Consider the following 25,146-nt stretch of genomic DNA (forward strand, 5'->3'; position numbering starts at 1 on the left):
GTTTGGGGTGATAAAAATAAATGACTGTGGTTAAAAAAAGAGCCAGAAAGCGGAGATATGTTCAGCCCTAGATATGAAGGTTACTATTTGTACATTAGCATGCATTAACTAAGAATAGCTCAATTTTCCCGGGTTACTCTTGCTCTAGCAATGTTCCTAAGTGACCCCTATCTTAAAATACCCCAAAAAATTTGTTTCACCTGACACTGTGAAAACTTTACCAAAAAATTCCAGTTAACTTATAGCAATATTATAACCGCATCTTACTGTACCTTCCCTGCCACAGGGGCGGACTGACCATTTGGGCACTCGGGCACTGCCCGAGGGCTCCATACCACTAAGGGGCCCCATCAGGGTTACCAGCCTCAATAAAACCAGGGACAGTATGTAAAAATCTGTTTTTTTTTAAAATCCCAAGATTATAGCTGCCCTGTCTCTCCAGTACCTTTTCAGTGTGTGTGTGTATTCTTTGTGTCTCTGTGTGTGTGTATTCTGTGTGTATTCTGTGTGTGTATATACTGTATGTGTGCGTGTGTGTGTACTGTGTGGCCCCATAATCTATTGCCTGGGGGGCCCCATAATCTCCTACTGAATGGGAGCCCCATAATCTCCTATTGCCCAGGAGCCCCATAATCTTCTCCTATTGCCCGGGGGCCCCATAATCTCCTATTGCCCGGGGGGCCCATGAGTTGTCAGTCCACCCCTGCCCTGCCCTACTAACGCTACCTATACCTTTAAAGGCTCTTGAGCATCTCACGAACCATGGAATTAATTATGGAAATACGACTTCCAAAAGTCAAAGTTCTTGCACTCCTCTGTCATTTTTCAATGTGCCTTTCTGACCAATAGAAAGTAGTGACTTGCAAAGAGGGCGAGGGTGTACCAGTCCTACCGGAACTGGAAGACTACACTATCTATACAAACTGAATGTCTCAAGCTCAAAGACTCATGAGTTGCTTATGAGCGTTTAAAGTATATATCAGTTTTAGTACACCAGAAAAAGGGGACAGGTTTTCTTTTGTGCCATTTCAAATAGAATCTTCCCATAAGATTAAAAGTGCATTTATTATATCTTATGCATGTTATTGCCTCTCTTGTGTAGACCTTCAAAAAGCCCTAATGCCGCGTACACACGACCGGACTTTCCGGCAGACTAGGTCTGAGCCCCTGTACACACGGTCGGAGATTTCCACAACCAAATCCGTCGGATTTGGCCCGTCGGATTTTGTCCGAAACTGTTGCATACATACGGTCGGACAAAGTTGGCGAAAAATCCGATCTTTCAGAACGTAATGACGTAATTTTGTTACGATGGGACTACATTCAGGCTAGGCACTTGGTCCGATCAAAATTCTCTACACATGATCGGAGTATGTCCGATTGAACCAGTTGTTCGTGAAATATTTCCAACATGTTGGAAAATTGGGTCCGACGGATATTCCGATGGAATCAGTCCGATGCATACCACACACAGTCGGATTATTCGACGACACGGTCCGATAGGACACATTCCGACGGATTCTCCGACCGTGTGTACAAGGGCTGACGGTCTTCCTGACGGACTTTCGGTGGAGTTCCGACTGACTTTCCGAACAAACGGGCTTGGCCACGTACAATCACACCAAAGTCCAACAGATTTGAACGTGATGACGTACAATCGGACTAGAATAAGGAAGTTCATAGCCAGTAGCCAATAGCTGCCCTAGTGTCGGTTTTCGTCCGTTGGGCTAGCACACACACGAGCGGATTTCTCCATAGGAACCGGGTCCGGCGGAAAAATTTGATTCGATCATGTGACAGACAATCACAGCGGTCACATGACATTAAGCCCCATCCCACCTCCTGGCATGTAAGACCTCTTAAGGGGCCGGCACCCGGGGGTTAAACGTAGTGGCTGTATTGGTTTTTATTTTAAGTTTCTTTTCCTTCTTTTTCACCTGGTGATCCTGCCAGTAAGTCTGTTATTTTTCAACTTCTTATAGCAGAACATGCTCTCTTGCAAAAGTGGAAGTTATAGTGTTCAGACAATCCATTTACCACTGACAGGGGTGCTTTCAATAATCAGTTTTTATTTATTTATGTAAAACCTTTATCCCAAAAGGAAAAAAAAAATGGTTTACTGTAACTGCTTTAAAAGTCTTAGCTTGAGTTTAGCTTTAACTTGTTAGTTAAGTCAATCCAAATTTGCTAGTATATCTAACTACTACCCTCTCCACAGGTTAGCAGCTCCAAGGTTGGCTACATTGTCTCCTTTGCTCCTCTATAGAGTGTAATCACCCTAAAGCCTCGCACACACGATCAGATTTTCCACAGACAAAACCTCTGACTTTTGTCTGAAGGCGTGTGCCTGGATTTTGTCCTACATACAAACGGCAAGGAATTGTCGGCCAACAAACACGAACGTAGTGACGTACTATGCGTTTTTTCAGCTCTTTAGCGCCACCCTTTGGGCTCCTTCTGCTAATTTCGTGTTACAAGTTTGGCGAGTGCTGATTCGCGCTTTTCAGTTTGCGCTTTTCATATTCGTTTCTGAATGGCCGTTCGTCAACCACCCATGTTGCGGAATTGGAGGAGATAATGTGTTATTTATTATTGGCCTTGGAGTTATTTCTTTGACCCAAGTCCAGTCCAGGAACAGCAGGAGGATTAGTTCTTGGACCAAAAATTGTTTGCTTTATTAACCACTTAAGCCCCGGACCAATTTGCAGCCAAAGGACCAGGCCCCTTTATGCGATTCGGCACTGCGTCGCTTTAACTGACAATTGCGCGGTCGTGCGACGTGGCTCCCAAACAAAATTGGCGTCCTTTTTGTCCCCCCACAAATAGAGCTTTCTTTTGGTGGTATTTGATCACCTCCGCAGTTTTTATTTTTTGCGCTATAAACAAAAATAGAGCAACAATTTTGAAAAAAAATGCTATATTTTTTACTTTTTGCTATATATATCCCCAAAAAAATATATATAAAAATTTTTTTTTTTCCTCAGTTTAGGCCAATACCTATTATTCTTCTACATATTTTTGGTAAAAAAAAAAAAAAAAAAAAAAAAAAAAAAAAAAAAAAAAATCGCAATTAGCGATTGATTGGTTTGCACAAAAGTTATAGCGTTTACAAAATAGGGGATAGTTTTATAGCATTTTTTATTAATATATATATATTTTTTTACTAGTAATGGCGGCGATCAGCGATTTTTATTGTGACTGCGACATTATGGCGGACACATCGGACATTTTTGACACATTACAACAGACATTTGTCCGTGGAAAATTTTAAAACCCTGCCATCCAATATTTCTCCATGGAAAATCCGACAACAATTGTCAGGTGGAGCGTACACACGGTCGGATTTACCTCCAACAGCCTGACATCCAACATTTCCCATCTGAAAATCTGATTGCGAGTACGAGGCTTAAGGCAGGAATTGTATTACTGCCCCCTGTGCTCTTTCATCCAGAGAGGGGGCAGTCTAAGCCCTTGTACACACGGTCAGAGATTCCAACGGAATGTGTCCGATCGGACCGTTTTGTCGGATAATCCGACTGTGTGTGTGGTCCACATTGGACTGTTTCCGTCGGAGTATCCGACGGACCAAGTTTTCCAACTTGTTGATAAAATTTTCCGACAAAATGCTCCGATCGGACATACTCCGATCATGTGTAGAGAATTCCGATCGGACAAAGTGCCACGCATGCTCAGATCAAATTCCTACACCAAAGCTATTGGCTACTAGCCTGAACGTAGTCCCGTCGTAACGAAATAACGCCATCACGTCGGATTTTCCGACAACTTTGTCCGACCGTGTGTATGCAACAGTTTCGGACAAAATCCAACGGACAAAATCCGACGGATTTGGTTGTTGGCATCTCCGACCGTGTGTACAAGGGCTAAGGCTTGATTCACACCTATGCATTTTTAATGCATTTTGAATTTTGCAGATTTGCTCTACAGATCATGTTCCATAGGAAACCATGTTAAACGGGCTGTAGTGCAAATCTGCAAAATGCAATAAAAATGCCATAGGTGTGAATCCAGCCTAATACAGGAAAAGCCTAAAAACAAACAAAAAAAAAAAAACGAATGCAGTCACATCAACTAATATTGGTCATCTGCAATATATGATTTTTTTTTTTTTTTTTTTAAGCAGGGGGAGGGGCGGGGGTAGATATGCTTTAACTAAAGCCCCAAAATCAAAGATAATAATCATACAGAATCATTTAAACAGTTAAAATGATATTGGCTTGGGAAATTTCAGTATACATCTAAATGTCAGTGTATATCTAACATGAACTTTTAGAAAATGCTGACCTGTTTTCCAACGATGCATAAAAACCCCACCGCCACCCCATCACTTCACCTACTTTTCTTAAATTCTTATAATGTTCTACACCTGTGTTTACACCAAAAACACAGGTGTGACGCATACTTCGAAAAATAATCCAATCTCAGAGACAAGAATAGAAAGCTTTTGCACTCAGCAAACTCTTTATTATTCAACGATTGGATCAGTTTAAATTGAAATTGTAATACAAAAAAAAAAAAAAAGTCTCAATTTAAATTTTATAAACAATTTACAAAAAGTAGCACCAGTAAAAAAAAAAAAAAAAAAAAAAAAGACAGATTTTTAATTTAAAATCCAGTGTACCCCCACACCTAACTAGCACATGCAACAAGGGAAAAAAATATCTTTATAATTTTAATGAATATTTTGTGAATATCTTTTTATAATGTATATAAAAAAAAAAAAGGTAGAGGATAACCTCAACGCCCCTTTTTGTGCATTAAAACACTTTTTTTTGGGAGAAAATGGGACATTATCTAGATTTTACCTTTTATGTGGCCCTGTGGCTGGCCTCGGTTGAAATGAAGGTTTATCACCTGCCCACTCACAATTTCTGTCTGGTTTGACCTCTCTTTACAAAACCATTCCCTGACTCTTGTGAAAGTAACTAAAGTGTCTTCTCTTAGAAGTCCAAAAGCACATGTATGAGCAGAAATAAATGTATTTTATTGTGTGTGTCTATATATATATATATAAAAATTAAAATGAATTATATATATAATTAAAATATATATAAAGAAAAAAAATTATATTTATATATATATATAGATATATATATATATATATATATATATATATATATATATATATAAAGAAAAAAGAAATTATATATATATATATATATATATATATATATATATATATATATATATATATATATATATATATATATAACTTTTTTACTTCCTTTTTTTTCTTTATATATATATATATATATATATATATACACACACACACGGTATCTCACAAAAGTGAGTACACCCCTCTCATTTTTGTAAATATTTTATATATATATATAACCTTTTCATGTGACAACACTGAAAAAATGACACTTTGCTACAATGTAAAGTAGTGAGTGTACAGCTTGTATAACAGTGTACATTTGCTGTCCCCTCAAAATAACTCAACACACAGCCATTAATGTCTAAACCGCTGGCAACAAAAGTGAGTACACCGCTAAGTGAAAATGTCCAAATTGGGCCCAAATTTAATTTTATCTCAAAATACAAAAAGAAAAAAAAAAATTCATTCAGCACGCTCTCAAAAACTTTACCCAAAACTCTGGATCAGCTGTGGCTTTAGTGTTCTGTATATGGTATATTTTGTTCATACAAATAGAGCTTTCTTTTGGTGGTATTTTATCACAACTGGGTATTTTTTTTATTTTTTATTATATAAATGAAAAAAGACCCGAAAAGTTAAAAAAAGAAAAAATAAACTTAGATTTTCTGTTTTCTGTTATAAAACATATCAGATAAAAAAAATAAGGAAATCATATTTCAAAATTTAGGCCAAAAAAAAACAACAGAATAATGCTGGCTATACACTATACAAAACATTGTCAGAAATTCGGTCAGTTAGACAGTTTATGGGCACAAAATCGATAATCGTTGGGATGTTTCTGAGCCGAAAAAACGAAGGACAAGTTTGGAAATGTTCTTGTGAACGAACGATAAATTGAAAAGTTAATGTGTTTCCCGTCCGAACTGTCTGCACTAGGTATATGTAAAAAAAAAAAAAAAAAAAAAAAAAAAAAAATGCATTGATTTATGTCCACTGAACGATTTATCGGTCATTACATGATGGCACATGAAAACACTTTGTGAGCACTGGCTAATTGACGCTGACATCACCGGTGACACTAGTACAGTGACAGTCATTGTACTAATGACACTTGCTGGGAAGGAGTTAAGATCAGGGGTGAGCAAGGGGTTAAATGTGTGCCTAGCAATGTATAATGTGTGCTGATTTTTACTACCTCTTTGATTCTTATCCCTGCTTTGCAGGGATAAGAAACAGAGAGATCTTTCCCTGTGTGCAGAGCCCTGCGTTTATCGTCAACACAGGGCTCTGTGCTGTGATTGGGCACAGCCGATAAGCAAGTCCCGCCCACGAATCATTGGCCTGGAAGTGCTAAGTCCTGCCGCCGGGAGCATTCTCAGCAGAGACAGCAGGCGCGGGCGCCCGGAACCCTGAAAAAAGACACACAGTACAGGAACTTTGTGGTGCCTGTACGAGGCACCCCGCCACAGTATATGTATGCTAATGTTGTTATAACAAGCGCATATACATAGATTTTTGGAAGCAGAGACTCCTCGTTTTAAAACAATATCCTTTTCCATTTTACAGTAACCTGAACTAGAGAATCAAAGCCCAAAAAAAAAATAACATACTATACAGCTTTTTTTATTGTTGCTGTTTTCATGTGCTACTTAGCTTGAAAACCACAGTAATAGTGCAGATGCACGAAAAACAGACGTCAGGCAAAAATTATCAAGCGTCAGCTAAACTTTAGCAGCACAAAGCAGGTATTGTTTTTCTGCTCTGAATAAATCGATAAAATCTCATATAAACGTTAAACCTTAATTAAGTGCAGTTTTAATTGTGACCATACTGTTAGTGGTGTTAACATAAAGTATTTCTAAATCAAGGTAAGGCAGCAGGAGAGCTGTCAGCATAGTCAGGAGGGTATGGTGAGGATATACGTGGTCAGGGAAGAGCAACAGTGCACAGAATTATATTTTACCCATAGTAGTAATAATAACCATCAGGATACTTCATATAACTAAAGGATTATTGCTTCTCCTACAATTACTTTAAAGCAGGGTTTGTCAACATATGAACTAAAGGGGGCCTCAAATGTGGCCCCTGACATCACCAAAGGGCCGCACACAACGTTCAATATATGTAATGCTTGAGAGGACTGTCAAACTGCAGACCTAATAGAGGAAATGAGGGTCAGAGAGTGAGGACAGGATACATTGTTGTCTGGAGATATGCTTCAGAAGACAATTACAAAACTAGGCACATTCTACATAAGGCTAGTAGAGATCAATGCAATTACCCTAATCAATGTTCCCTCTAGAGAGTGCTGAGGTCCAAGGGACACACATCATATACCAAAGGGCCGCAAGTTGGGCTCCAGGGCTTTAAAGGCTTGCTCATATGAGTGGTGCCCTCAAAGGGCCATGGGTTGTGCACCAGTGCTTTAAAGGCTTGTTCACATGAGCGGTGCCCTCAAAGGGCCATGGGTTGGGCACCAGGGCTCTAAAGGGTTCTTCACATGAGTAATGCCCTCAAAGGACCGTGGGTTGGGCACCAGGGCTTTAAATGCTTGTTCACATGAGTGATGTCCTCAAAGGGCCGTGGTTTGGGCACCAGGGCTCTAAAGGGTTCTTCACATGAGTGATGCCCTCAAAGGGCCGTAGGTTGGGCGCTAGGGCTTTAAAGGCTTGTTCACATGAGTGCTGCCCTCAAAGGTCTGTGGGTTGGGCACTAGGGCTTTAAAGGCTTGTTCACATGAGTGGTGTCCTCAAAGGGCCGTGGGTTGGGCACCAGGGCTTTAAAAGCTTGTTCACATGAGTGGTGTCCTCAAAAGGCCATGGGTTGGGCACCAGGGCTTTAAAGGCTTGCTCATATGAGTGGTGCCCTCAAAGAATGATCCTTTTAGAGGGAATTTGACAGTCTGTGAGGGAGTGATATGTCGCCTCCACGCAGCCTGATTTAACCTTATACCTGACACAGTACTGTGCCGCAAGGTTGCCAGCCAGATGTGGTGCATAGTGATGGCCGAACGGTTCGCCCGGCGGTCGTTTCGCGGCGAATTTCCGACATTCGCGGTCCGCACGTTCGAACGCCTTTTTCCGTCGTTCGCCGCGGCGGACTTACGTGTTTAATGTATACAAGAACTTTAACCTTTGGTGACACGTTTATCATGTGATACAGGACAGCCAATTGAGACATGACAGCACATGGACACTTGTACATTCCCCCTAACCTATAAATACACCCGATCCGGTGGCCATTTTACATTCTTTCTTCTGTTAAGATAGGGACAGGTTCCTGTGTGGAGTAGGGAGAGATAAACCACTAGCTATTTGGTACACAAAAGTTCTTTTCAGGACTGGTATAGGTGTTAGGTGTTGATAGGTTTGCTGTGCTGCTGATTCTTGCAGCAGCCTGAGTGTCTTTTGTTAGTTTAGAGAAAGGGAAAGGACGGTGTATGCTACAGGGACAGCCAGATTAGTCTTTCATCATCATCATCATCATCATCATCATTAGCTGTTACTATCAAGGTCCACAAAAGAGCTGTTCCAGTAACCACTAATCGTTCTCTTTTTTTGCCAATTTGTATAGGGACAGGAAGGAAGCAGTGTTGTCAGGCAGTGAGGGTAATTTTAAAGACTTGCTGTTATTATTAGTTCCACAAAGGTTCTTTTCAGGACTGGTATCAGTGGTACAGTAATAGGCTTGTACATGTATAATATTCTTTCTTCCAAATATAGAAAGGATATTATACTTGACTGCTGCCCTTCTGCTGCAGTCTGCTAAACATTCACAACTCACTTGTTCCACAAAAGTTCTTATAAGGACTGGTAACTTGGTATAGGGTGCTACGGTACATAGGCTTGAGTGCGGTACAGTCTGCTGTTCTGTAAGGACCGCTATCGGTCCACAATAGATAGGGTTGACGTGCACCACTGCTGACCGCTGCCCTATACTGCAGCAGTCCTTCAGCGGTATAGGGACTGACGTACAGTCTGCTAATCACTAACACACAACCTGCTTGTTCCACAAAAGTTCTTATAAGGACTGGTAACTTGGTATAGGGTGCTACGGTACATAGGCTTGAGTGCGGTACAGTCTGCTGTTCTGTAAGGACCGCTATCGGTCCACAATAGATAGGGTTGACGTGCACCACTGCTGACCGCTGCCCTATACTGCAGCAGTCCTTCAGCGGTATAGGGACTGACGTACAGTCTGCTAAAAACTAATACACAACCTGCTTGGTCCACAAAAGTTCTTATAAGGACTGGTAACTTGGTATAGGGTGCTACGGTACATAGGCTTGAGTGCGGTACAGTCTGCTGTTCTGTAAGGACCGCTATCGGTCCACAATAGATAGGGTTGACGTGCACCACTGCTGACCGCTCACCTATACTGCAGCAGTCCTTCAGCGGTATAGGGACTGACGTACAGTCTGCTAAACACTAATACACAACCTGCTTGTTCCACAAAAGTTCTTATAAGGACTGGTAACTTGGTATAGGGTGCTACGGTACATAGGCTTGAGTGCGGTACAGTCTGCTGTTCTGTAAGGACCGCTATCGGTCCACAATAGATAGGGTTGACGTGCACCACTGCTGACCGCTCACCTATACTGCAGCAGTCCTTCAGCGGTATAGGGACTGACGTACAGTCTGCTAATCACTAACACACAACCTGCTTGTTCCACAAAAGTTCTTATAAGGACTGGTAACTTGGTATAGGGTGCTACGGTACATAGGCTTGAGTGCGGTACAGTCTGCTGTTCTGTAAGGACCGCTATCGGTCCACAATAGATAGGGTTGACGTGCACCACTGCTGACCGCTCACCTATACTGCAGCAGTCCTTCAGCGGTATAGGGACTGACGTACAGTCTGCTAAACACTAATACACAACCTGCTTGTTCCACAAAAGTTCTTATAAGGACTGGTAACTTGGTATAGGGTGCTACGGTACATAGGCTTGAGTGCGGTACAGTCTGCTGTTCTGTAAGGACCGCTATCGGTCCACAATAGATAGGGTTGACGTGCACCACTGCTGACCGCTGCCCTATACTGCAGCAGTCCTTCAGCGGTATAGGGACTGACGTACAGTCTGCTAAACACTAATACACAACCTGCTTGGTCCACAAAAGTTCTTATAAGGACTGGTAACTTGGTATAGGGTGCTACGGTACATAGGCTTGAGTGCGGTACAGTCTGCTGTTCTGTAAGGACCGCTATCGGTCCACAATAGATAGGGTTGACGTGCACCACTGCTGACCGCTCACCTATACTGCAGCAGTCCTTCAGCGGTATAGGGACTGACGTACAGTCTGCTAATCACTAACACACAACCTGCTTGTTCCACAAAAGTTCTTATAAGGACTGGTAACTTGGTATAGGGTGCTACGGTACATAGGCTTGAGTGCGGTACAGTCTGCTGTTCTGTAAGGACCGCTATCGGTCCACAATAGATAGGGTTGACGTGCACCACTGCTGACCGCTGCCCTATACTGCAGCAGTCCTTCAGCGGTATAGGGACTGACGTACAGTCTGCTAAACACTAATACACAACCTGCTTGGTCCACAAAAGTTCTTATAAGGACTGGTAACTTGGTATAGGGTGCTACGGTACATAGGCTTGAGTGCGGTACAGTCTGCTGTTCTGTAAGGACCGCTATCGGTCCACAATAGATAGGGTTGACGTGCACCACTGCTGACCGCTGCCCTATACTGCAGCAGTCCTTCAGCGGTATAGGGACTGACGTACAGTCTGCTAAACACTAATACACAACCTGCTTGGTCCACAAAAGTTCTTATAAGGACTGGTAACTTGGTATAGGGTGCTACGGTACATAGGCTTGAGTGCGGTACAGTCTGCTGTTCTGTAAGGACCGCTATCGGTCCACAATAGATAGGGTTGACGTGCACCACTGCTGACCGCTGCCCTATACTGCAGCAGTCCTTCAGCGGTATAGGGACTGACGTACAGTCTGCTAAACACTAATACACAACCTGCTTGGTCCACAAAAGTTCTTATAAGGACTGGTAACTTGGTATAGGGTGCTACGGTACATAGGCTTGAGTGCGGTACAGTCTGCTGTTCTGTAAGGACCGCTATAGGTCCACAATAGATAGGGTTGACGTGCACCACTGCTGACCGCTCACCTATACTGCAGCAGTCCTTCAGCGGTATAGGGACTAAGAGTTTTGTCACAGGGTCATTTAAAAAATGACATGCAGAGGAAGAGGCAGGCCCTTCCGCAGGGGTGGTAGGGGTAGGGCAGGAGCAACAGGCTTGAGCCAAAGTGGGAAGTTGCAGAAGGTGCGTTCAATTACTTTAAAGGATGCACCAGACTTGGTTGAGTGGCTCGCTCAGCCTTACTCTTCTGCACCCTCCTCATCCTCTCGATCTGCACCCTCTTCTTCACTCTCTGCTATGTGCACCCCCAAAGACACTACCACCAACAACACGACCACCACCACCACCACCACATACCTTCCGCTTGAGTCACTGGAATTATTTTCCGATCCATATCAAGAGGACATTTCTGATGCGCAGCCACTCTTGGTATTGGATCAGGAAGAGGAGGTAGCAACAAGCGCTACTCAGCAGTCTGACGCCAGTACCCAGATCAGCCCAAGGAGGAGGTTGGTCCCCGGTGTTGCTGCCTACTCCGAGATCTCTACTTATAGCGGTGGGGAAGGTGACGTTGATGATGACGTGTCTAGTGATGTCACGTGGGTGCCCACAAGAGAGGAAGAGGAGGGGAGTTCAGAGGGAGATATGGACCAGCAGATAGGGAGGAGAAGCAGCAATGACTTACATTGCACAGCAGGGACAAAGCAGACTGCAAATGTATCAGGAGCGAGTCATCGACCATGTACGGTCACATCTGGCGCTCCCAGGACACCGGCACATGGCTCCGCAGTGTGGGCTTTTTTTAACGTGTCCGCTGCTGACAATAGCGTTGCCATCTGCAATCTTTGCAGTCAACGCGTTAGTCGCGGTAAGCCCAATACTCACCTAGGGACGACCGCCTTAAGAAGGCACATGAGCAGCCATCACCGAGCCCAGTGGGAGCAACGGAACACACAAAGCCACACTGCAGGCTCTCACCGTCCAGCCTCGTCTTCTACTTCTCCTTCTCCTCTCTCCTCACAATTGTCCTCCACTCCACCTTCCATCACGCCAAGCTCACATTTTTCTGCAAAAAGGCAGGCTTCCGTGGGCCTAATGTTTGAGCGTAAAAAAATGATGATGCCGGATAACCCTCTTGCCCAACGGTTGGCGGCTGGCTTGTCAGAACTCATAGCCCGCCAACTACTGCCATATAAACTGGTGGACTCGGAGGCCTTTCGCAAATTTGTGGCCATTGGAACACCACAATGGAAGGTCCCAGGAAGGAAGTATTTCTCAGAGAAGGGCATCCCAGAGCTATATGGCCATGTTCAGCGGCAAGTGAATGTATCTCTGGCACACAGTGTCGGTGCCAAGATACATCTGACCACAGACACGTGGTCTAGCAAACACGGGCAGGGAAGGTATATCAGTTTTACTGCCCACTGGGTGAACCTTCTGACGGCCGTCAAGCATGTAACCCGTGGCACCCGTGTAGATTTGGTTTTACCGCCACGGATTGCATGCAGGCCTGACTCTTCTTCTCCTCCTCCTACTCCATCCTCCTCCCTCTCCTCCTCAGCTGCCTCCTCCTTTTCCGCTGCTAGCGTCTCTTCCACTGCACCGCCCAAGCTCCCCAGAACCTATTCCACATGCCAGGTGAGACGTTGCCATGCCGTGCTGCGTCTGTTGTGCCTGGAAGCAAAGAGCCACACTGGCCCGGCACTCCTTTCAGCTTTGCGTTCACAGGCAGATGAGTGGCTAACACCGCTCAATTTGACAGTTGGTAAAGTGGTGTGTGACAACGGTGCCAATCTGCTTAGCGCATTGAAACAGGGCAAAATCACGCACGTGCCGTGCATGGCACACGTCTTAAACTTGGTCGTGCAGCGATTCCTTGTCAAATACCCTGGGGTCCAGGACATCTTGCGGCAGGCAAGGAAAATCTCGGCCCATTTCAGAAGATCTTACACGGCCATGGCTCGCCTTGCTGACATTCAGCGGCGACACCATCTGCCGGTCAGACGTCTTATTTGCGATTGCCCGACGCGATGGAACTCAACCTTCTATATGCTTGATAGGCTGCTCCAGCAGAAACGTGCAGTTAACGTCTACCTGTATGAACTCTGCGAAAGAAACGGTTCTGGGGAGCTGGGTTTTTTTTCACCGCGCCAGTGGCTGCTCATGCGCGACACATGCAGACTTCTGCGGCCATTTGAGGAGATCACCAAACTGGTCAGTCGCAGCCATGGCGCCATCAGTGACATGGTACCTTATGCCTTCTTTCTGGAGCGTGCATTGCGTCGTGTCATTGATCAGGCTGTGGAGGAGCAGGAGCGGGAAGATGAGGAAGTCGCAATGCTGGATGAATTCCCAGGGGGGGCTACTCTATCTGAGACAAGTCAACAACAGGAGTCTGATGAGGAGTCAGAGGAGGATGGTGCCGGGGCGGATGAGCAGGAGCAAGAAGAGCATGCTTTAAACCTTTCTGGGATCCCTGTTGTGCGAGGATGGGGAGAGGAGAATGAAGAGGACGACATTATCCTGGATGATGAGCAGGAGCCAGGCCACCACACCGCTTCCACTTTAGTGCAAATGGGGGCCTTCATGCTCCAGTGTTTTAATAGGGACCCCCGTATAAAAAGCATGAGGGTCAAGGACCAGTACTGGGTGGCAACGTACTTAGACCCCCGGTACAAACACAAAATGGCGGAAATGTTACCGCCGTCGCAGAGGGCTGTCAGAATGCAGCACTTCCAGGCCTTGCTTCGAGAAATGCTGCATTCTGCTTTTGCGTGCGCTGGCAGAGGAGCAATTCCCACTCCCAGAGAAGGATTTGCGGGTACCAATCCAACAGCGCCTGCAAGAAGAGGCCGGTTTGAAGATGTGTTGGTGACTTCGGATATGAGGTCATTCTTTCAGCCGACCCATCGACAGGTGTCATCCGGATCCAGCATCAGGGAACGCCTAGACCGTCAGGTGTCCGACTACATTGGGTTAACGGCCGATGTGGACGCTCTGAGGAGTGATGAACCCCTAGACTACTGGGTGGGCAGGCTTGACCTCTGGCCAGAGCTTGCCCAATTTGCAATCGAACTGTTGGCTTGCCCCTCATCCAGTGTCCTGTCCGAAAGGACGTTCAGCGCAGCAGGGGGGATTGTGACCGATAAGCGTACTCGCCTAGCTCACCACAGTGTTAACTACCTCACATTTCTAAAAATGAATGAGGCATGGATCTCGGAGGAATTCAACACATGTGACCAGTAGACCATGTATATGTCTATAAACTATTTTTTTAATCAAGCACACAGACCTTCTTAATTCATTTGGCTCACTTCCTTGACCCAAAAAAGCACACCGTACTATATGCCCCTACCCTCCTCTTTGAAGAGGTTGAGCGGTGTCATATTTCTACTGGGGCTGCTTATGATATCCCTGTGCTGTGCTGACTTCCTCCTGGGGGTTCTTATTATGAAGGGATCACACTATCCCTGTGCTGTGCTGACTTCCTCCTGGGGGTTCTTATTATGAGGGGATCACACCATCCCTGTGCTGTGCTGACTTCCTCCTGGGGCTGCTTACGGTGCTGCTGTCAGTGCTGTATGTCACGGTGCTGCTGTCAGCGCTGTATGTCACGGTGCTGCTGTCAGCGCTGTATGTCACGGTGCTGCTGTCAGCGCTGTATGTCACGGTGCTGCTGTCAGCGCTGTATGTCACGGTGCTGCTGTCAGCGCTGTATGTCACGGTGCTGCTGTCAGCGCTGTATGTCACGGTGCTGCTGTCAGCGCTGTATGTCACGGTGCTGCTGTCAGCGCTGTATGTCACGGTGCTGCTGTCAGCGCTGTATGTCACGGTGCTGCTGTCAGCGCTGTATGTCACGGTGCTGCTGTCAGCGCTGTATGTCACGGTGCTGCTGTCAGTGCTCTGTATTACGGTGCTGCTGTCAGATGCCTCTATCACGGTGCATGTGTCATTCCGGTATGTCACGCTGCTGGTGATCATCTCCTGCACCCTCTTCTTTGCCTACCCTGGTCCCTGACCTTCCCTCTCCTCCATTGCCTTCATTAGCTCCATAGTCCTGAATTGTTAGAACAATTTCCCAAATAAAATAAAAATGCTTGTAGTTATCGATCCCAAATTCACCTCATACATGTATTATGTCATTGTCCAGATGGTGGGACTACGTTTTACCCCCTAATAATTACCACGTGGCCGCAAATTCGACATGAAGGTTTGCAAAGTTCGCCTCCCATTGAAGTCAATGGGGCCCGCGGCGAACGGTCGGTTTCGCGAACGTTTGGGTCCGTTCGCATTTCGCGTTCGCGAAACGTCCCGTCGGAAGTTCGTCCATCACTAGTGGTGCAATTCTTGCTAAAAGTGACATGCTGCTTAACTTTTGCTGCAGGCGCAAAGGGCAGCATCATGGCCACGGCACGCCTACAGCTGTGAGTATATGTGTGATAAGACGCTGTTCAAACTGACCCGGTGCTTCAGATGTGGATATGGCTGTGCAAGGCTTCAGCCAGCACTGCTCCAGCTACGCCCCTAAGGTGTACAGCCATGAGCAGCTGCATATCAGTGTTCAGGTGAGCCATCAGGGGGCGGTAAAACTGAGGCTAAAATAGCTGGTTTTCCGCCCCCCGGCTACATATGTGAATAAAGCCTCATGCACCCAGCTGCCTGTGGCTCTACAGCCCTGGTGCCCAACCTGCGACCCTTTGGTGTTTGAAGTGCAGCCCTTGGGTCCCAGCAGTCAGTAGAGGAAGCATGGATTTGTAAAAAGTCCCTTAATAGTAGTAAAGTCTAGTGGTGATAATGCAACATGTCCCTAGTCTCCAACTGTCTCCTACAGCATGACTTCAGTCTCCATCCACTTCTGTAGAACAATCTCCTATAGTAAATCTTCAGTCTGTGACAGCTTTCTGTAGCATTACATGTAATCAATATTATATGCGGCCCTTTGGAGACATTAGGGTAAGGTGACCAGACGTCCCCGGTTTCAGGGGACAGTCCCCAGATTGAGGACACTGTCCCCGGACCAATTCTGTCCCCGGTTTTGTCTCTGGATTTTACTTTAACAGGAATTTTCAAAGACAGTCAGTGCAGAATAAAAAAAAAAATCGGAATTAGACCCCCCGCTCCTACTAGCTTTTTTCCATTATCTGTGTCCCTTTCTGATGATGATGTGCTGGTCGGAGCGGATGGACTATTTCTTCAGTTTCCGGCACATGCCCATTCAGCTCACATGTTCTTCTGCCTTGGCTCAAATCCTGGCCAGCCGCCTGCCTGATTATCTCCTTGCCTTCCCCGGCAGAGTCATTTTCCTCCGCTCCCCAGCCAGTAGTAGCCGGGGCCCGGAGAGTGAGACCTGAGAGGCTGTGAGGCCGGTGGTGGAGACGGCACCGGGCAGAGAGAGGCAGCTGAGCTCAGCGGATGATGTCCAGCAGCAGGAATAGAGGGGAAGCAGATCCAATGGTGGGGCTGCCAGTGCCTTCAAGGCTTCAACACAGGTGAGCTTTGGGGGTGTCTGTGAATAGACTACATTGCACTGTGTCTGTCTCTCTGGCATAATGGATGGTATCAGAACTCACAGGCAGCGGGGGGAACTTATTGGTCAGAAGTTCACAAAATCAGCACCCAGCAGCCATGTTATGTGACCCACTGTGACAGAGCCAGTCAGAGCCATGATAGAGTGCCCCCTGCCTGTGAGTTTTCATAATGCTGATGATCTTAAAAAGTTGCAGATCGCCTGATAGCAGATTTAATGCTACAGGGCAGTCGCGCTGCGCAGGATCACTTATATACGTGAGCCTGCATTTCTGAGTATCAGACCAAAGCAAGTACAGGGATCCATGTCTTCCCTTAGTGAAAGCACCTGCCCCACAGTGAGAAGACACTTGGGCATTACTATGTGCAGGAGAACCAATCATCATGTAGTCATATGAAATATCCTGATTGATATTAAATGTAATTCTATGCGCTGTTGCTCTTCCCTAACAACATATCCGCACTGTACCCTACTGACTATGCTGACAGCTCTCCTGCTGCCTGCCCTTGATTAAGGCATTCTTCATGATAAGATTGTTAATATTATAGTTGTTTTGTTAAATAATGAATAATAAAAGCCAACGCGTTTCTGTGGTTCGGAAGCCCTTCATCGGGGATTGTGTATGTGCAGTTTATGCAGCGTGGAGATCCAAGCTGCATAAAGGGCCAGTGGCACCCTCTCATTACACATCTCTTTTATATATTATAATTTAATGGCGTTCAGCCACAATTAAAATCATACAACACACAAGTCTTGGAGAAGGGGGAGGGTTCGAACCTCCAAAACGCGCTGGGTTTCTTTCAATTGATCATTTAATATTGACTCAGGAAATATTGGCCTACAAAATCTGTAGATACTATAGATGCAGGTGTTTAAATGCTAGGTGTGTGGCCACCCAGACCAAAAAATGTATTGGGAGCTTAATATGTACGTTCTATGAGGGAGCGTGCGAAAACCTCACCACTATCACATAATAGTGTTTGGGATGTATATTGAAGTGATATAAAAAAAAAAAAAATATAGTGGTAAAAAACTAAATAATTTCTGATGTGATTTTTTAGGGTGAGCATAGGACTCTAAAATAGCAATGCTAAGCAGTAAATAGGTCCGTTCTTACAGCATCCCATAGGTAAAATCAATATATAAGAATTGTGATAAAAAATATATTGCGATTTGTTGCGACTAATCCAATCGCATAAAAAGTGCTGGTGCTAAGTGATACAATAAACGTGTTGCAATGTCTACTACACCGTGAACAACAATGTATAAATACACAATTATTAACTAAAAAACAGTTTAGTGCAAAAAGAAAAAAAGGAGATAGCTACTTGTGATTAGCAAAGAAATCGCATAACGTGCCAGTGTTAGACAAATTGAGTTGGATGCGTATGGGTGTCTCTTCACCCTATACTAGGTAATAACTGCAGTGAAGTGAGATAAATTCATGCAAAATTGGCACAGAAAAAAATTGAAAAATGCAGCATTAAAAACGCATAAAAAATAAATGTTACAGGTGAAAAAAAACTATCTAACAATAATGCAAGTGAAATAGTGCTCAATGGTCAGAAACTATATGACATATACATTCCACAATAACGTGTGTAAAAATTGTGTCCATATACAACATGTGCGACAACCAATAGCGATTATATCCAAAATCGCATCAGGTAAAAAATGCATGCAGTACTGGTGTTAAGTGCTATATGAACTATAGCGATCTGGTCGGTGGTGATAGTAGTGAAAAATATCCCACGTGGTCCTGTGTACTCAGGATATGGGTGTCCCCTTACCTTACAGCTGTAAGGTAACAGCATGTAACATATATATCCTCAGGGTTCCTGGTGGTCTTTATCCCACGAGGTCTTGTTACTGTGTCCCCGTCTCTTGCCTATTCCGCTGTGTGGTCACTTTAAATTGGTTGTTCAGCGATGCCCAGTATAGGGGAGGGGATGGTTACCTCAGCAGGTTATGTAGGGGATTTAAGCAAATAAGGAGGAAGGGAGCCCCATAGTGTAGTATTTATGAACAAAGTTTCAATTTATTCAAGAAACAAAGAGATACTCACAAACAAACACAGTTCAAGCATAGAGTATAAACGAGCTGCGAGCTCGATTGCGTCACTTCCGGTAGCGTCCCGACGCGTGTTCGTCACGGTCACGTGACTTCATCAGGGGATGCCTAGTGCTCAGGAAAGTGACCTTAAATAGAGACTATATTGGTGGTTTATTGGCGGCCATTTTAGGGGAGACCCGGAAGTGTCCCGGCGGCCATTTTGTCGTCTACATGGTCGCCGGAAGTATGCGGGCGGCCATTTTTTTGGATGTTACATCGTTTTAGACGTATCTACTGGCCGGAAATGTATACGTGGCCATTTTTTTGGTAGTACATCCAACGGAACTTGCCATAAGGACCCGCCCGTGTTGCTGTGAAAATATCACCGCCCCTTCAGTAAACAAAATTCACAGCTGAAAAAGGAGAGACAGGGGGGTGTGCCTGAGATGCAGAGTATGTGCAGTATGTGCAGAAAACTAATTATAGATGGACCCTGCTTAATTTACCAGTTTATATTAGTGAATTAAAAATATCGATATCTCAAAAAATGAATAATATAGAAGGGATAGTATATATGTATATAGGCGAAGTATATATATATATAATCGATAAAAAATGGATATAAAAAGAAAAAAATATAAAATAAAAAATAAAAAATAAAATATATATATGAAAAAGCATATAAAAATATGTAAAAAATCTATAAAAAAAAATCTTTATTTATAAGTCTATGACAGTATATAGAGAAATAACTTTCTATTTAAAATATAGATAACTCAAGTGAGTTTAGGATAAAAAGATAATTCTTTAGGCCGTAAATGGTAATGTTTTGGTACCGATGGTACGTCCGATTGGCAAAATTGGAGCATAAAAAAATAAAAAAATAAAATCAACTTCTACTGAAATGGGGCGGCGAGAGAAATAATTCCCATAGCTGCCGGAAATGACGTAAGAGCAAACATATTTTTAAAGATTGCAACATATAGCAATGCAGAGGAAAAAATCTAAATAACTAAAAGTGCCTATGTGCGTATACACCCACCTCCATGTGCACTAGTATATACATATAATATGATCATATTTCAGTGTGCGACATATGGGTGGTCAAGGTATATAGTGAGGATGACTAAAAAACGGGGGACGCCTAAGGTCAAAATTCTATGGCGGGTATCTATACCATAATTAAAAATTGTAAGTAAAACATAGATAACAAATATAAAATCTTCCTGAAGTATAGCGATTGATCAGATTTAGGGGGTGGTTAAAAATCACTGATGAAACAGTTTAGATCGAACTCCACGTTGAGTCCTTTTGGTGTGAATGTGTCTAGTGTAAATATCCACTTGGACTCAATTTGGCTGAGGGTTCTCACTTTGTGCCCTCCTCTCCAATGTTTAACATAGGGCTCAATTCCCCAAAATGTCAATTGGGATGGATCTTTCTTGTGGTATAGCGCAAAGTGCCTAGATACGCTGTGCTTATCGAATCCCTTTAATATATTCTTTACATGTTCTTTAATGCGTACTTTCAGAGGTCTCTTTGTTCGGCCTATGTACTGGAGGCCGCAGCTGCATTCCAATGCGTATACTCCTCCAATGGTGTTACAACAAATGAACTCTTTAATATCGTAACTGTTTCCTGTACTAGTTGAGGTGAACTCTTTTTTCTTCTCGTTCGGACGCTTTGTTTTGAGACATGCGTAGCAACGTTTACAGGGGAAGAATCCTTTCCCTGTAAAAAAGGTGAGTCCCCTACCTGGTGGGTCCGGGACATTCTTCACTATTTTGTCCCTAATGGTCGGGGCTCGCCTGTATACAAATTTTGGGCGAGTGGGCAAAATATCTTTTAGACCACTATCTGAGCGCAGTATCTCCCAATTACGTTTAATAATTTTTTCTACTTGTTTGAACTGCACGTTGAAATCCAAAATGATCGGAATGTTGTCCTGTATTGTCTCGTTCTGTGATTTGTTCTTTATAAGATCTTTACGATTTAAGTTTGCTACTTCTGATATCTTCTCATTGATGAATTCTTTCTCATAGCCTTTTTCTAAAAATTTCTGTTTCATGTTTCTTACTTGTTCAAGGAACTGTTCATCTTGCGTACAATTGCGTCTAAGGCGCATGAGTTGGCCTTTCGGAATGTTATATAGCCAATTCCTGTGGTGGCAGCTCTCCAAGGGGAGATAGCTATTATCACGACACATATACATATACATATACCACATGTATATACATATACATATACCACATATACCACACGACACATATGAACGAACTAGACCTGACACCATAAGGAATGAGGACAGACAAAGCAATGACTATCAATACACTCCCCGAAAAAATGATAGAGGATACACACCCTATAAAAATGAAAGGAGACCATACTATCAAGATAGGACACCTCGAAACGGTTGGAAAAAACCGTTCTGGAGGAATAACAGGAGAAACAACGGACCGAGGCCTTATCATGATAATAGAACTCACCATCAACAGAGAGATAACAGAGGACCTTACAACGACAATAGAGGGCGCCCCTATGACACACAAGCCCCAAGGGGGAGAAGCCCCTATAGGCAATATGAGAGAAGAGAAGGGGGGTATCAGAACCCTCCCTCTCAAACACCATATCGGGCATATGAAAGGAGCCCGATCCCAACCTATAACTACTATGCACCCCTGGAGCAGAGATGGGAAGATGACAGAGCGGATAGACACAGACAGTCCGACATGGAATATGAGAGGTCTTTTTTAGAGAGAGGCCGAGAGAACGACCCACTAAGGAGGAACGAAAATTTAAGGAATCAAAGAAGAACACCAGAAAGAGAGGATGCAGAGGGGGGAAGAGATCACAAAAGAAAAAGAGAGTGAAGGGCGAAGGGATTTTTAATTTGAGCGGACAACCACTCTCCCACGAAGAAATAGGGGTGCTTGATAAAGGTTTAAAATATGCACCTACAAAGAATCTGGATAAATTTCAAACCTATATCGGAATCCAGAAGTTCGTAAGAAAATTAAACATTAAGAAGTATTTGATCAGTAACCCTTGCAAACCTAAGACTACAAGATCCACAGATGAAATTATGCATAGTACTCTAAGAAATAAATCAATTTTTAATCCAGTAACTAAAGATAACAAATATATAGAAGTCTTTAAACGTATTGTTCTTGAAGAAGTGAAAGATTTAAAGATAAAGAAACGCGATGAACCGAAACATATCAAAAGCGGTATTCGGAAACTGACAAGAAGGAAAGACCTGGTCATACGACCAGCTGATAAAGGAGGGGGCATCGTAATATTGTCCAAAGACCAATACAATACAAGCATGAACTCCCTACTCGAAGATAAAGACACATACGTCCGACTGCTGAGCAACCCAGTCTTCAAATGCAGGAAAGCACTTGAACAAGTGGTACATCTGGGCCTAAAGAAGGATATACTTAATAAAAAGGAAGCCAAATATTTAATACCAGAGTCATGTAGAACACCAATCATTTACTCATTACCGAAGATCCATAAAAACAAGGAGAATCCACCTCCTAGACCAATAGTGAATGGCATAGACTCTCTGACATCTCGAATGGGGCAATACATCGATTATTACCTACAGCCAGCAGTACAAAAGACACGTGCATATCTGAGAGATACCAAACATATATTACAGATTTTGGACGAAATACCAACTGAAGAAGGACCTTGGTGGCTTGCTACGGCGGACGTAGCCTCCCTTTACACAATAATTCTGCACCATCAAGCCTGTGAGGCAACAAAATGGGGATTACGGAAATATACAGACCTCCCCTGCCCACAGAGAAAATTCCTTATAAAATGTCTCGATTTCTGTCTGAAAAACAGCTACTTTTGGTACAACAAAAATTATTACCATCAAAAAACTGGCGTAGCTATGGGAGCAAAGTTCGCCCCAAGCGTCGCAGGCCTGTTCATGTCACAATGGGAAGAAGAGGAAGTATTTACCAACCCTCCAAACGAATTGCACACATATCGAAGATACATTGATGACGTTATCATACTGTGGAAGGGCGAACAATCAAAATTGATTACCTTTCTAGAGAAATTGAATATGAATAACAGGAACATAAAACTATCATGGGAGATAAGTAATGAATCTATTACGTTCCTTGATCTAGAAATAATACAAAAGGACAAAAAACTGGTATCAAAAACACACTTTAAGAGTGTAGACCGTAATAGCTATCTCCCCTTGGAGAGCTGCCACCACAGGAATTGGCTATATAACATTCCGAAAGGCCAACTCATGCGCCTTAGACGCAATTGTACGCAAGATGAACAGTTCCTTGAACAAGTAAGAAACATGAAACAGAAATTTTTAGAAAAAGGCTATGAGAAAGAATTCATCAATGAGAAGATATCAGAAGTAGCAAACTTAAATCGTAAAGATCTTATAAAGAACAAATCACAGAACGAGACAATACAGGACAACATTCCGATCATTTTGGATTTCAACGTGCAGTTCAAACAAGTAGAAAAAATTATTAAACGTAATTGGGAGATACTGCGCTCAGATAGTGGTCTAAAAGATATTTTGCCCACTCGCCCAAAATTTGTATACAGGCGAGCCCCGACCATTAGGGACAAAATAGTGAAGAATGTCCCGGACCCACCAGGTAGGGGACTCACCTTTTTTACAGGGAAAGGATTCTTCCCCTGTAAACGTTGCTACGCATGTCTCAAAACAAAGCGTCCGAACGAGAAGAAAAAAGAGTTCACCTCAACTAGTACAGGAAACAGTTACGATATTAAAGAGTTCATTTGTTGTAACACCATTGGAGGAGTATACGCATTGGAATGCAGCTGCGGCCTCCAGTACATAGGCCGAACAAAGAGACCTCTGAAAGTACGCATTAAAGAACATGTAAAGAATATATTAAAGGGATTCGATAAGCACAGCGTATCTAGGCACTTTGCGCTATACCACAAGAAAGATCCATCCCAATTGACATTTTGGGGAATTGAGCCCTATGTTAAACATTGGAGAGGAGGGCACAAAGTGAGAACCCTCAGCCAAATTGAGTCCAAGTGGATATTTACACTAGACACATTCACACCAAAAGGACTCAACGTGGAGTTCGATCTAAACTGTTTCATCAGTGATTTTTAACCACCCCCTAAATCTGATCAATCGCTATACTTCAGGAAGATTTTATATTTGTTATCTATGTTTTACTTACAATTTTTAATTATGGTATAGATACCCGCCATAGAATTTTGACCTTAGGCGTCCCCCGTTTTTTAGTCATCCTCACTATATACCTTGACCACCCATATGTCGCACACTGAAATATGATCATATTATATGTATATACTAGTGCACATGGAGGTGGGTGTATACGCACATAGGCACTTTTAGTTATTTAGATTTTTTCCTCTGCATTGCTATATGTTGCAATCTTTAAAAATATGTTTGCTCTTACGTCATTTCCGGCAGCTATGGGAATTATTTCTCTCGCCGCCCCATTTCAGTAGAAGTTGATTTTATTTTTTTATTTTTTTATGCTCCAATTTTGCCAATCGGACGTACCATCGGTACCAAAACATTACCATTTACGGCCTAAAGAATTATCTTTTTATCCTAAACTCACTTGAGTTATCTATATTTTAAATAGAAAGTTATTTCTCTATATACTGTCATAGACTTATAAATAAAGATTTTTTTTTATAGATTTTTTACATATTTTTATATGCTTTTTCATATATATATTTTATTTTTTATTTTTTATTTTATATTTTTTTCTTTTTATATCCATTTTTTATCGATTATATATATATATACTTCGCCTATATACATATATACTATCCCTTCTATATTATTCATTTTTTGAGATATCGATATTTTTAATTCACTAATATAAACTGGTAAATTAAGCAGGGTCCATCTATAATTAGTTTTCTGCACATACTGCACATACTCTGCATCTCAGGCACACCCCCCTGTCTCTCCTTTTTCAGCTGTGAATTTTGTTTACTGAAGGGGCGGTGATATTTTCACAGCAACACGGGCGGGTCCTTATGGCAAGTTCCGTTGGATGTACTACCAAAAAAATGGCCACGTATACATTTCCGGCCAGTAGATACGTCTAAAACGATGTAACATCCAAAAAAATGGCCGCCCGCATACTTCCGGCGACCATGTAGACGACAAAATGGCCGCCGGGACACTTCCGGGTCTCCCCTAAAATGGCCGCCAATAAACCACCAATATAGTCTCTATTTAAGGTCACTTTCCTGAGCACTAGGCATCCCCTGATGAAGTCACGTGACCGTGACGAACACGCGTCGGGACGCTACCGGAAGTGACGCAAT

General features: G+C 43.3%; 2 protein-coding genes across 2 annotated transcripts in view; one reads left to right on the top strand and one right to left on the bottom strand.

Annotated features, from left to right (window-relative positions):
- Positions 1 to 25,146, top strand: part of TG (thyroglobulin) — a 483,762-nt gene that overhangs the window by 308,657 nt on the left and 149,959 nt on the right. The gene's annotated exons all lie outside the window — the stretch shown is intronic.
- Positions 1 to 25,146, bottom strand: part of SLA (Src like adaptor) — an 89,898-nt gene that overhangs the window by 48,037 nt on the left and 16,715 nt on the right. The window lies entirely within an intron of this gene.

Source organism: Lithobates pipiens, unplaced genomic scaffold (genome assembly GCF_037356315.1).
Source record: "Lithobates pipiens isolate NorthernLeopardFrog02 unplaced genomic scaffold, aLitPip1_a1.2 Scaffold_19, whole genome shotgun sequence".
NCBI classification, from domain to species: Eukaryota; Metazoa; Chordata; class Amphibia; order Anura; family Ranidae; genus Lithobates; species Lithobates pipiens.